Source organism: Pan paniscus, chromosome 5, assembly GCF_029289425.2.
Source record: "Pan paniscus chromosome 5, NHGRI_mPanPan1-v2.0_pri, whole genome shotgun sequence".
Lineage (NCBI taxonomy): Eukaryota > Metazoa > Chordata > Mammalia > Primates > Hominidae > Pan > Pan paniscus.
The window spans coordinates 131,511,786-131,524,136 of record NC_073254.2 but is presented as its reverse complement, the minus strand read 5'-3'; the positions used below and the strand labels follow the sequence as shown (position 1 = coordinate 131,524,136).

General features: G+C 40.6%; 1 protein-coding gene across 1 annotated transcript in view; it reads right to left on the bottom strand.

The window, feature by feature from the left end:
- Positions 1-12,351, bottom strand: part of LOC134730558 (uncharacterized) — a 119,446-nt gene that overhangs the window by 92,160 nt on the left and 14,935 nt on the right. The window lies entirely within an intron of this gene.

The following is a 12,351-nucleotide window of genomic DNA, read 5'->3' as shown; positions in this document are numbered from 1 at the left end:
TGTTGGTGAGTATAAAGCTAACTGCAGTAAAAGGCTTTTTGGTTTCCTTCCCTTAGCTAGTTTGATGGGCAGGTTTAGTGAAGGGATCCCTGGTTTCATTCCCCTCATAAGAGGTTTCAAATCAGTTTTACCATTCACTAGCTCCACCACCAACTAGTTAGTTCTTGGGAAATTTCCTCATCTGTAAAATGAGGACAATCCCCCTACCTCTCAGGGTTATTGTGAAGAATAATGAATAAATGAATAATAAATGAATATAGTAACATATGTAAAGTAGTTAGTGTGGTACCTGACACACAGTAGGCCCTTCTTTATCTAACGGGAACATGGATCCCACGTGGGGAAGCTGCAGGACGCCATTCTGTGGGAACTCCAGTTGCCTCATCACAAAGTATGCCTAATTCTCCCATATAAGGGTCCTGACATTACTGTCTTTGAAAAATGAGACTAACTAGCTTTGGGGGCCTGCTGTTAAGTCACTCACAAGAACATGCATTTTCTGGAGGACATGTAAGATTGGAGCCTATATTAGCTGACAGGATAAGAACCACACCACATTAGCACTTGAAGACTTGCAGGATCTAGGACAACTATTCACAATATGGAACTTTCGTTTTTGAGCTAGAAGGAACAGGGCTGATTTCTTTCAATCACTCATTCTACAGATTATCCTGGGAGGTTAAGTAACCTGCTCAGTGTCAGAGAACATTGTAATGTTTAGGGTTCCTCTGAGCAGGTCTTGTTTTCAGCCACTCCATTCTTTCTGAATTTTGCCCCTTTTGTCAGTAAAGCACTTCCTCTATTACCTTTTTTATTTTATATATACATACACAAAATGAGGAGAAATTCATTAGCACCATTTTGTGGCTCTATAATCTTGCTTAGAAAAGGATTTTGGAAGAGTACAAATGTAAGGTAAGTTGGAAGAGAATGTAGGTTGGTGAGACAGAAGCACTGGCACTCCTCTCTGCTCCCATCTGTCATTCCCAGATACTCTAAAAGGTTATACTACTTATAGGTTCACTATAAGCATTATTCCAACAACCTGATTTTAGCTAGTTGGCAGTTTAGTACCTATGCTTATATTCCAATTTTATGTTTTAACAGTCAGGAATCTTTTCTTGATGCCTTAGACATGTCTTAGCCAGTGAAAATAATTTTTCCCCATATCAGTAACTTAAGACGATCAGCCCTCTTTTTAAAAAGTCTATGAAACATAAGCTTTAGGTATATCACAGAGTATTTGTTTTATAAAGGGAGGTTTCCTTTCTGTTCTTTTAAAAAATAAGCTTAAAAAAAAAAAGCACAAACAAACTCTGTCAGCAGAGAAAGTGGTAAATAATTTCAGAATGGTATGGGAGAGTAGACTCTTGTCCCCCAACACTCAGCGTTCCCATTACATTTGCTGAGAGCTAAGGAGCCCTCACAGACAAGATACCTATTACAGGAGAGCTTGACTCCTCAACTCCCCCTAGCAGAGGAATAATTTCGGAAGAGTATACATGAAGTACTCTGTCCCCCGACTGTTTACTCTGAGTTCCTGCTACTTTTGCTGAGAGAGCTAAGGACCCATCACAGACAAAATCCCTATTACAAGATAACTCGACTACCCATTTTCAATAGAGAGGAAGATGAGTGGTGGTATTCCCTAGAATTCTAATTGCAAAAGAGGCATTTTTCTGGCCGAGTGTGGTGGCTCACACCTATAATCCCAGCACTTTGGGAGGCTAAAAGCAAACTTGAGGCCAGGAGTTTGAGACCAACCTGGGTAACAAAGCAAGACCCCTCCTCTAAAAAAAGAATTAAAGAAAAAAATTTTTTAAAAATTAGCCAGGCATTGTGGTGTGCACCTGTAGCCCTAGCTACTCAGGAGGCTGAGGCAAGAGGATCACTTGAGCCTAGGAGTTAGAGGCTGTAGTGAGTTATGATTGTGCCACTGCACTCCAGCCTGGGCGACAGAATGAGAGTCTAATTAAAAAAAAAAAAAGAAAAGAAAAAAAAATTTTTTTTTTTGAGACGTAGTTTCACTCTTGTTGCCCAGGCTAGAGTGCAGTGGCGTGATCTCGGCTCACAGCAACCTCTGCCTCCCGGGCTCAAGAGATTCTCCTGCCTCAGCCTCCCAAATAGCTGGGATTACAGACATGCGCCACCACGCCTGGCTAATTTTATATTTTTAGTAGAGATGGGGTTTCTGCATGTTGGTCAGGCTGGTCTCAATCTCCCAACCTCAGGTGATCTGCCCACCTTGGCCTCCCAAAGTGCTGGTATTACAGGCGTTAGCCACCATGCCCAGCCAGAAAAAAATTTTTTTAAAAGAGGCATTTTCTCATTGAAACAATGTTAAAAATGATGGGTAAGTTTCCCTAAACTATGAATTAGATAAGTTACGGAGAGCTGGCCTGAAAACCTAGTAGCCATTTTAAGATTGTTTCTATGAAAAACACATTTGTAGGTCCAAAAATTGGCTTACCACCAAATTTTTGAAATATATTCTATCATAGATTAGGAAATGGAGGGATTTTTAAAAATTTTCATGTACACAAATTCTTTCAAGTGGGGTTTCTGTTCCAAGATGGCCAAATAGGAACAGCTCCGATCTGCAGCTCCCAGCATGACTGACGCAGAAGACAGGTGATTTCTGCATTTCCAACTGAGGTACCTGGTTCATCTCATTGGGACTGGTTGGACAGTGGGTACAGCCCACGGAGAGCAAGCCAAAGCAAGGCGGGGCATCACCTCACCTGGGAAGCACAAGGGGTTGGGGGATTTCCCTTTCCTAGCCAAGGGAAGCAGTGACAGACTGTACCTGGAAAAATGGGACACTTCTGCCCTAATACTGCACTTTTCCCACGGTCTTAGCAACCAGCAGACCAGGAGATTTTCTCCTGTGCCTGGCTCAGCGGGTCCCATGCCCACAGAGCCTTGCTCACTGCTAGCGCAGCAGTCTGAGATCAACCTGCGAGGCTGCAGCCTGGCTGGGGGAGGGGCGTCCACCATTACTGAGGCTTGAGTAGGTAAACAAAGCAGCCGGGAAGCTCCAACTGGGCAGAGCCCAGTGCAGCTCAGCACTGTCTACTGCCTCTATAGACTTCACCTTTGTGGGCAGGGCATAGCTAAACAGAAGGCAGCAGAAACTTCTGCAGACTTAAACGTCCCTGTCTGACAGCTCTGAAGAGAGCAGTGGTTCTCCCAGCATGGTGTTTGAACTCTGAGAACGGACAGCCTGCCTCCTCAAGTGGGTCCCTGACCCCCATGTAGCCTAACTGGGAGACACCTGCAGTAGGGGCCAACAGACACCTCATACAGGTGGGTGCCCCTCTGGGATGAAGCTTCCAGAAGGATCAGGCAGCAATATTTGCTGTTCTGCAGGATCCGCTGGTGATACCCAGGCAAACAGGGTCTGGAGTGGACCTCCAGCAAACTCCAACAGTCCTGCAGCTGACGGACCTGTTAGAAGGAAAACTAACAAACAGAAAGGAATAGCATCAACATCAACAAAAAGGACATCTACACCAAAACCCCATCTGTAGGTTACCAACATCAAAGACCAAAGGTAGATAAAACCACAAAGATGGGGAGAAACCAGAGCAGAAAAGCTGAAAATTCTAAAAACCGGAGCGTCTCTTCTCCTCCAAAGGATCACAGCTCCTCGCCAGCAATGGAACAAAGCTGGATGGAGAATGACTTTGACGAGTTGACAGAAATAGGCTTCAGAAGGTCGGTAGTAACAAACTTCTCTGAGCTAAAGGAGCATGGTCTAACCCATCGCAAGGAAGCTAAAAACCTTGAAAAAAGGTTAAATGAATGGCTAACTAGAATAAACAGTGTAGAGAAGACCTTAAATGATCTGATGAAGCTGAAAAGCATGGCACGAGAACTTCGTGATGCATGCACAAGCTTCAATAGCCGATTCGATCAAGTGGAAGAAAGGGTATCAGTGATTGAAGATCAAATTAATTTGAAATAAAGCAAGAAGACAAGTTTAGAGAAAAAAGAGTAAAATGAAACGAACAAAGCCTCCAAGAAAATATGGGACTTACGTGAAAAGACCAAATCTATGTCTGATTGGTGTACCTGAAAGTGACGGGGAGAATGGAAGCAAGTTGGAAAACACTCTTCAGGATATTATCCAGGAGAACTTCCCCAACCCAGCAAGGCAGGCCAACAGTCAAATTCAGGAAATACAGAAAATACCACAAAGATACTCCTCGAGAACAGCGACCCCAAGACACATAATTGTCAGATTCACCAAGGTTGAAGTGAAGGAAAAAATGTTAAGGGCAGCCAGAGAGAAAGGTTGGGTTACCCACAAACGGAAGCCCATCAGACTAACAGTGGATCTCTCGGCAGAAACCCTACAATCCAGAAGAGAGTGGGGGCCGATATTCACACATTCTTAAAGAAAAGAATTTTCAACCCGGAATTTCATATCCAGCCAAACTAAGCTTCATAAGTGAAGGACAGATAAAATCCTTTACAGACAAGCAAATGCTGAGAGATTTTGTCACCACCAGGTTTGCCTTACAAGAGCTCCTGAAGGAAGCACTAAACATAGAAAGGAACACTGGTACCAGCCACTGCAAAAACATGCCAAATTGTAAAGACCATCAATGCTATGAAGAAACTGCATCAATTAATGGGCAAAATAACCAGCTAACATCATAATGACAGGATCCAATTCAAACATAACAATATTAACCTTAAATGTAAATGGGCTAAATGCCCCAATTAAAAGATACAGACTAGCAAATTGAATAAAGAGTCAAGACCCATCAGTGTGCTGTATTCAGGAGACCCATCTCACATGCAGAGACACACATAGGCTCAAAATAAAGGGATGGAGGAAGATCTACCAAGCAAATGGAAAGCTAAAAAAAGCAAGGGTTGCAATCCTAGTCTCTGACAAATTATTTCAAGTGCACATTAAGCAACAAGCATTTTTTGAGTTCCTGAACATCTGTTGCATCAACAATCACAGTACCTGTACTAACATATTACTAAAGACTCAAACAAAACTTGGAGGTTCATGTTATTTGCTTTATTTCTGTATATGTTACAGGTTTTCATTAAAAAATTTTTTAAAAACCCTTCAAACATAAATTCCATGAATCCCCAAAAGATCAGCTTAGGCTGAAATTGGGTGGCAATGTAAAGAACCTCTAATAAAAAGAAAAATCTTGAATTTTGAATTGCATCCACAATATAGACAGCAAACCAACTATCAAAATGTTGAAAACATTTGAAATAATGCATCTATATTGGATCTTCCAAAATCTCACATAACTATTGTTCACAATTAAGAATGCCTTTCAAATGCTTACACGTGACTTTTTTTTTTTTTTTTTTTTTTGAGATGGAGTCTCGCTCTGTTGCCCAGGCTGGAGTGCAGTGGCACAATCTTGGCTCACTGCAACCACCACCTTCCAGGTTCAAGTGATTCTCCCGCCTCAGCCTCCCAAGTAGCTGGGATTATAGGTGCTTGCCACCACGCCTGGCTAATTTTTGTATTTTTAGTAGAGATGGGGTTTCGCCATGTTGGCCAGGCTGGTCTCAAACTCCTGACCTCAGGTGATCCCTCGGCCTCCCAAAGTGCTGGGATTACAGGCATGAGCCACTGCGCCGGGCCTTTTTTTGTATTTTTAGTAGAGACAGGGTTTCACCATGTTAGCCAGGATGGTCTATATCTCCTGACCTCATGATCCGCCCGCCTTGGCCTCCCAAAGTGCTGGGATTACAGGCATGAGCCACCATACACGTGACATTTTAAAAAATCAATATACACCATAAGTAAAACTGAATTGAGGCAAATCTTACTAAATTTGGCACAAATGAAAGATCTCTGTTAAGTCTCTGAAGATATTATTTAATTTTAGCTCTTTATTTTAATCTCAACTCTGATATTTTATGATTCAATTACCAATTAGTACTTTCAGAACCATACAGCAAAATATATATTCCCATTAATTTTTCAAATGTCTAAACACTGACTACTTTTATATATTTCCATATTATCTAAAAATCCATTGTAATTAATATAGAAAGGAAAATTCATCTTTTTAAGTATCTCTTTTTAGTATATTTATCTTTTTAAGACGTAGCTTAATAAAAGTCTGCTGGGCTTCCTAAGATATAATTTTATTAAATTCAGAGTTGAAACTTTTACTCTTTAGATATCTACAGTTAACTAATAAATTTTCTATAACATACTTTCATATCTTTTATAAACAGAATATTTTTAAAACCCACAATTGCATGATATAAAAGAAAACAATAATTAAGTAGACAAAATAATAAATGAAATATGATATGGCTTCTGCTAGGTACCTATGAGTTTTACAGAATAATCATTTCAACAGATGTCCTTAGAGAACAAAGGAGAATGAGAAAATGAAAAAGTGGGGGTGGCATGGAAGATATTTTGTTATCTTCTACTGTGTGGTCTTTCACTGCACTATAAACAGAAAAAGGCCTCCTCAAGGGCAAGTCCTGCTTCAAATGTCCCCTTCCCCTCCTGACTACAGAATAATGTGTTTGTGTAGTATACGATTACACCAGACAAGACTGTGAACACATGTGATTTACTCAATGATCCTATTCTGCTTCCTTTTAAAGATAAAGAATGCATTTAAGTCGATTGTGTGTGAGACTGTGGTAATTCCTTAGAAGACTCCATTCAAACAGAGAATAATATTACCTTATTTTAAAACATTAAGAGCATAGCTATTTTCCTGGTCTTCATTTTCCTTCCAGACAACAACATTAATACTTTCATTTATTTTAGAATAGACAAGTGTAACACGAGTGATTATTTTAAAACAGTTTTAATTTTTCTTTGTATAAGCAAGATGCCCCCATAAAACATTCACTTTTCAAAAACCTTTATATGCAAATAACTTACAAAAATCTGTGTAAGATAAAAGAAACAACTAAAACCAGACAGGCACCACCACCACAGATCCTAATAGCAGGCCAGATCAAGATGCAGATCTCCTGAAAACAAGCTGCTCACATTCCCAGAACCACAACCCCCTGGGGGTGGAATCTTGTCTTCTTTAACTCGCTGGGTGGTAGAGCCCATAGGAATTACTCAAACTATGAAAATCCCAAAGCATGGTCACCTACAGGGAAATGAGACAGATATGACTTGAGCATAATTATTTTCTTCTAATAACAGTTAAAGAAAACAACCTTAAATAGTAAAAGTTGTGTGAGCTTCAACAGGTAGATAATTGTGTTTGTTTTTACCAAACATAGCATTTGTTAGCTTACCAAGGAGGAAAATATACAATGTATTGTTGCCATTTTTTCTTTAAAATAATATTCTCTAGGGCACACATATATAGTGATTATAGATACACTTAACCAGACATAGTGTTCTTGGTATTTCAAATGGTTTATTTCATTTAATCCTCACAATAACCTTATGAGGTAAGAACCAATTTTTGTTTTTTTTTTTTTTGAGACACAGTCTCGCTCTGTCGCCCGGGCTCGAGTGCAATGGCGTGATCTTGGCTCACTGCAACCTCTGCCTCCCAGGTTCAAGCGATTCTCCTGCCTCAGCCTCCCAACTACCTGGGATTACAGGCGCATGCCACCATGCCTGGCTAAATTTTGTATTTTTAGTGGAGACGGGGTTTCACCATGTTGGCCAGGCTAGTCTCGACCTCCTGACCTCAAGTGATCCACCTGCCTCAGCCCCCCAAAGTGCTGGGATTACAGACATGAGCCACCGCGCCCGGCCCCAAGAACCATCATTATTACTATTTTTCAAATAAAGAGCGAAGACACAGGGAAGTTAAATTACTTGGCCAAGATCACACAACCAGAATTCAAAACCAAGTATCTTGTCTCCAGAGCTCTTACTTTTAATTTAGTAAAAGTAAATGTGAAATTGGATTTTTAACCCCGTTATCATACAGAACCATTCCTCCAAGATTGTATTCTGAGTTTCTTCCCTGTGAACTTCCACCTCTTTGACTCATTGTGACTGCCAAACTCTCAGTCCCTTCTAATTCATCTTCTGGTTTCACCTGCTTTCCTTTACAGCCTGGACTCTAGTCATTTCAATTATGCCCAAATCTCCTGCTCAGTCCTCACCAGCTAGAGCCAAACCAAAGTGGTCCCTTGTACCAGCAATCTCTGCTATTACTCTTCTTAGCAGTGATTCAATCAAGAAAAGTCATGCTGCTTCTTTTTAAGTGAGTTCACTACTGCTCAGCAATCCTTTCACTGACACTACACAGCATCTATAGCAGCGGTTCCGAACTTTTTCTAGGACTAAATCCCTGAATATACCCATCTATCCCTTTATAGATTACTTTACCATGGATTTATTTAAAATTCATCCGAAGTAGGGTTGCCAAATAAAATACAGGATGCCTAGTTAAATTTGAATTTACAATAATAAAGAAAAATTTTAGTTTAAAGTATGCCCCAAATATAGAAACACGTAAATAGTATTTAAGATAACAAAAAATACCAAATGTACTGAGCCAAATATTGCATGAGACATACTTAAATACTAAAAGAAATTGTTTATCTAAAATTCAATTTTAACTGGGCATCTTGGATTTTAATTTGTTAAATTTAATCCAATCAAATTCCCTTCTTTCCATTCCCAGAAGTATCTTTTCTGTTTTCAAAGGTTAATTCTCTGAACTTTTATTTGTCTTTCTCCTTACTTCTCTTTCTTCCTCATTCTACATATTCCTTCTTTGTACTTTCAAGCATGTTCGGGTCATCTCTACTGTGTGTTGTTTTGAGACAGGGTCTTGCTTTGCTGCCTCCCATGCTAGAGTGCAATGGTGCAATCATAGCTCACTGAAGCCTCAAATTCCTGGGCTCAAACAATCCTCCCGCCTCAGCCTTCCTAGTAGGTGGGACTACAAGCATGTGCCATCACACCTGGCTAATTTTAAATTTTTTTTTGGAGAGACAGGGTCTCCCTATGTTGCCCAGACTGGTCTCGAACTCCTGGGCCCTCCCATCTCGGCCTCTCAAAGTGTTGGGATTATAAGCAAGAGTCACCACTCCTGGCCTCCTACTGTGGTATTAAGCGTCCCAATTCTTCATCCCTCTATGAATCCATGCCCTTTGCCATGTCACTTTGCAAGTTCTCTAAAGAGGAGAATTCTGTTTCTCTGCTCCTTGAATACGGGCTTGGCCACATAAATTGCTTTGGTCACTAGAATGAGAGAGAAGTGCCAGTGTCAGTTTGGAGTCCATGTGTTTGCCGCCACCCCCAATTTTTTTTTTTTTTTTTTTTTGGGAGAGTCTCACTCTGTCGCCCAGGCTGGAGTGCAGTGGTGCAAACAGGTTCAGGTGATTCTCCTGCCTCAGCCTCCCGAGTAGCTGGGACTACAGGCATGTGCCACCACACCCGGCTACGTTTTGTATTTTTAGTAGAGACGGGGTTTTACCATGTTGGCCAGGCTGGTCTCGAACTCCTGACCTCAGGTGATCCGCCCGCCTCGGCCTCCTAAAGTGCTGGGATTATAGGTGTGAGCCACCGCGCCCAGCCTCTGTTTGCCCTCTTCAACACTTCTTCCATCTTCATGAGAAAGATATGCCTAAGTGAGCTGGACAGTCACAGAAGGAGGATGATAAGTAAGTGTCCAGCCTAGAGCAAAGCTCCCAGTAGGTCTGCTGATGTATGAGGAAGCCCAGCTGGGAGGAGCCAACCCTCAGACATGTGAGCTACAATAATAATTATTGTCTTAAGCCACTTTAGAGTGTTTGTTATACAGCAAAACCTAAATGATGCATCTACCCTGAAAAACCTCATCCTGACCATATTATTCTAATTCCCTTTGTTGTATTCCCAAACTGCTGCAAAAAGTATCCTTTAGTTTTTGCTTGTATTCCTTTGCATTTATTCTTATCTGTACCACTTCTCTTTTAACTGACACCAAAATTCTCCTAATGGTCAGTCTTACAGCTTTGGCATGATCCTCATCCATGCTGGCCTCTGTACAGCACCTGACACTATAGGTCATTTCATACCACTGTTAAATTTCTCCCGCTTTTATTGTACTCCACTAGTTTTTATTTCTTTGATTGCTCCATTTACTTCAAGGGCTCATCTTCTCTCTTCTACTCTTCTGGGGAGTTTATTCATTCTCTCAAGAGTGACTGTTATGTATCTGACTTACACATCTTTATTTCTACTCCTAATCTCTATTTCAAGCTCTAGTTCAGTTAGTCCTCAAACTGCAGTGTGCATCAGAATCACTTGGACGGCTTGTTAATATTCAGATTGCTGGGGCCTCACTCCCAGTTTCCTATTCAGTAAGTCTGGGATGGGACCTGTTAATTTTCATTTTTAGTAAGTTCCCAGGTGATGCTGATGCTGCATCAGTGACCACACCTTGAGAATCACACTTCTAGTTCCATATTTCCAACTCCCTAACAGTTTTCTCCTAGTTATCCATAGGTGCTTCAAATATCACATACAATGTCAATTAGGGTAGTTTTTGTTTTGTTTTGTGTTGTTTTTAATACTGTAACCACTAGTAACTAACAGTCTAACTAATGCAAAAGAAAGATTTATCAGGAAGCTCACTAAAGACTGCAGAACCATGTTCCAAATAAAAAGAGAACCAGAAACTAGACTACTTGACAGTAGGAGCATTACCCCTAAGTCTGAAGTAAACTGAGTGTTTGTTGTTTTTGAATCCCTCAGTTCAAAAGTCAATTCCAAATGAGAGTCACCTATCTATCCCTTCGTTGTACCAAGGGAGAGACAGAAAGGATTATGGTGGAAGTAGCCACCAAGGACTCCTTTTCTTTCACACTGTCTTAGTTCAGGCCCTCTTAATTAAGCAGGTAGATTACTACGACAGCCTCTTAACTAGTTTTCTTGCCCCTAACATAACCTCCAATTCATTCTCCACATCATCTTCAGTTATCTCTTTAAGACACATGTCATTTTCTTCTTTGCCTTATCTGGTGCAGTATTCATGTCTTATCTTGTTTTAAGTAATAAATTGCTTTTCTCCATATACAAGTGGTTGCAATATTTTTGCCTTAGCTGACACAAAAAATGGAAAAGCAGTTTGAGAGGGTAGGAAACACAGCCCATTGTAGACTGAGGATCTAATCACCTAGTAATCAGGCAAGAGTCAGAAGCAGAGTACCAAATTTTGGATAGAGACCCCTCAAGGAGGCTTTAAGATATCAAGTCTCTCACTAGACTGAAAACTCCCTCATGGCAAGGATCTAGTTCTCACTCTATCCCCAGCACCTAGCTCAGCACCTCACAAATAACAAGATTTAATGACATGAAGAAAGTCATCTCCAGACCCTCCCCTACTTTAAATTACTAGTTTACAGTCTCTGCCTGCATATCGCCTCACCCCAAATCCTTCCTACATACCACTGCTAAATCAAGCCAATTATCATTTCATTTCCTGCTCAAAACCTTCTGACTGTCCAATACATGCTCGCCAACTCTAAACTCTTCACCATTCAAAGCCTTCCAGAACTTGGTTCTAACCAATTTTTCTAAGCTTTCTTCCACTCCTCATTACACTGTCAGTCTGGATAAATAAGGTTTAACATAACATTTTTTCTGTTCTTGTTGGTTCCAGTTTTTGTAGTATCTGTCTTCCATGATGTCTCCCCTATCTTACCGTCAAAATCTAGTTAAGATGCCACCTGTCAGCGACCTACCACTCTAGGTTATTGGTAACGTATCCTCGTACCCTATGCTCCTTAATTACTTAAGGATCTATTTGAAGCTTTTGTTAATTACTGTCCTGTTCATATATATAACTTCTAGTAGTTGAACACATACTATCTTAAATTATAATTACGTAGTTGTATTATTTGTCCTACCAGATTTTAAGAGACTTAAGAGCTTTCTGCCACTAATCTTCTATATCCCCAGAAACTTCTGTAGTGCCTTATACATAGTGGGCAATAAGTAAAATCTGTTAAAAAGATGAATAAATGGATGTTTATAATATAGCACTAGTGTTTGGGGCTGGTCCCTTGAGGTAGCCAGCCTGTGACTGTGCCAGGGATTTCTGAGCTGCTGAAATCAGAGGGTAATAAATCCTGGCAGCTTGGAACTGGATGGTGAGTCTAAATCAAAGATCATCAGGTTGAATGGAGATTCAAATGCCAGGAACAAGCATCAAGTGAAAAGGTCCAAAAGACAGAACCTGAGATGAAATGTAGAGCAAAGGGTATGGAATCAGGCAGAGACACAGTAAAGGCAACAGTCGTCATAACATATTGATGAGGATCTGGAATGGTGGACTTTGGAGTGGGGGCCATGCAGTGCATTCATCAAGGTGAGTGGTTTGTTGGTAAAATAATTACCTAAAAATTGGAAGTTAGGTTGGCATC